Source organism: Microtus oregoni, unplaced genomic scaffold, assembly GCF_018167655.1.
Source record: "Microtus oregoni isolate MIOR12 unplaced genomic scaffold, Mior012 000067F_004, whole genome shotgun sequence".
Lineage (NCBI taxonomy): Eukaryota > Metazoa > Chordata > Mammalia > Rodentia > Cricetidae > Microtus > Microtus oregoni.
Genome location: NW_024543957.1, coordinates 130,308 through 132,351, shown reverse-complemented (window position 1 = coordinate 132,351; position 2,044 = coordinate 130,308). Strand labels below are relative to the sequence as shown.

The 2,044-nt window shown below is 53.8% G+C and overlaps 1 pseudogene; it reads right to left on the bottom strand.

Annotated features, from left to right (window-relative positions):
- Positions 1-353: 353 nt before the first annotated feature.
- On the bottom strand, positions 354-1,445 carry LOC121440354 (annotated as a pseudogene).
- Between the last annotated feature and the right edge of the window lie 599 nt (positions 1,446-2,044).

Here is a 2,044-nt window from a genome sequence, read left to right as displayed (position 1 = left end):
TAACTGGGTAGAAGAGCCAGGCAGTCAGGACCCTTATAAGAGACTATTTCTCCCTAATCTCTCCCAGGCCAGGGGCTATAGCAGATATCTGCAGGCCCGCTCCTTTACTTTGGGGCTGACCCTTCAGCAATACTTCTAGACTGGGACAGGATGGGGTCTTCTGCCTTATGTTCTCCTGCCTAGGCAAGGCTGCCCAGCATGCAGCCGGGCCCTCCTGGGCACTCTCTAAGATTACTGCCCATCTGTGCTGGGGTGGGAGTCCCAGGGGGCTCATAGGGTCCTGTCTGGCTTGGGTCTACAGGGCCGTGGTCTGAGTTATGGCCTTATATCTCCTCCTCAACCTTGTCCTTTGCCTACTCCTCCACCTCATCTTCTGCCTTAGCACTGGCTCTTCCATCAGCCTGGACAGAAGCCAGATTGCCAGCTTCATCCTCCACCTGGACTACCATGTTGCTGGCTAGTCTTGCCTCCCATTCCTCAGATTCCCGTTTGAGGCCCAACAACTCCAGGAAAGTTGGAGATCTCCTGATCATTCTTAGCCTCCTCAGAGCTTCCTCCAGAGGCTCAGTCAGGTTAGCCCTGGTGAGCATCTGCCTCAGGCGCAAATCATCCGTAGAGGTTCTCTCGAGAGCCCCTTTCTAAATGGCTTTCTGCAGCAGAACTTCTAGCCTCAACACAAAGGCAGAGAGCTGCTCATCTGGCTGCTGTTTTGCAGTCAGACACTTGATTCGAATGGTGGCCTGAGACTCATTGTCTCCAAATACTCGACAGAGCCTCTAGGCACTCCTCTGCAGTCTTTGCCGGATTCTCTGCTAACAGCCCCTGTACAAGGTACAAAGCAGTTCCCCGCAAGCCCTCCAGCAACCGTCTCCTCTTCTCCCTTTCTGGGACCCTTTGCCACACCCAAAACATGTCAGTGGTGTGGTCTAGCCAGGCCTCAAAGGATTCCTCCCCAGGGGCTGGCTGAACGCTCCCAGAAAACATACCCAAACGCTGGTACCGCAAGGTATCCACCCAGGGCTGGATTGCCTGACTAACTGACTGGAGCCTGCACACTCTGTCCAGCTCCAGACCTGGGTCTCCAGGTACACTGTCCACTGTCTCCCCCGTTGCTCCAAGAAGTGGAAAACACGATCAAGAAGCTCCTCGCTGGAGCAACTGGGCACAAAGACCACGTTCCAGGGCCCCCCAGTGCCTAGGATTTCCCTTGGGACCAAAGCATAGTTGATTTCCTGGTCGAGCTCAACCAGGGCTGCAGTGGCATTATCCTCCTCATGAAACACTTTGCCAAGCACAGTAAAGTGGCCCATGGGCCACAGGGCAGCCTGCAGGGACCCTTGGAATTCAGCTTCACTGCAGTCCTCCAGGATGCCCAGGATAAGCAAGCCCCTACGAGCGCTGACACCCATCCACCTGCACCAGTCCTGGAGCATCTCCACCGCCATAATCTGAAAATTTAGCAAAGCTCACACTAGGGGCCGGAAACAGTTTCCCCAGAAGCACATCAGGTTGGGATAGGAGCCTAGGCTAGGACTCAGGAAGACCAGCCTAGCTCTCCACAGCCTGGAAACAAAAAACGGAAAGAGGAGGTTAATGTCTTCCCCACCCCAGCCCCTTCTCATCCACTAGCCCTAGAGCAGAGGTTCTCAACCCGTGCTTCGTGACCCTTCAGGGTCAAGCGACCTTTTCAAGGGGATCTCCAAAGACCGCTGGGAAACACAGGTATTTACCTTATGATTTGCAACAGTAGCAAAATTACAGGTATGAAGTAGCCATGGAAATAAGTTTTATGGTTGTGTGAGGGAGTCACCACAACACAAAGAACTGTATTAAAGGGTCGTAGCATTAGGGATATTGAGAACCACTGCCTTACATGATGCTTCTGCATCCCACTCTGTGCCTCAGACACAGGCCTTCCCCAGCACCTCCCTACAGTCCAACCCAGGCAGGCGTGCTGGTTGAGAGGGGGTTTGTCAGGGCCAGTAATACCCTCCCAGAATTTGGTACCTTCTAGGAGCAGAACCCTTTCTCCTTCAATCGCACA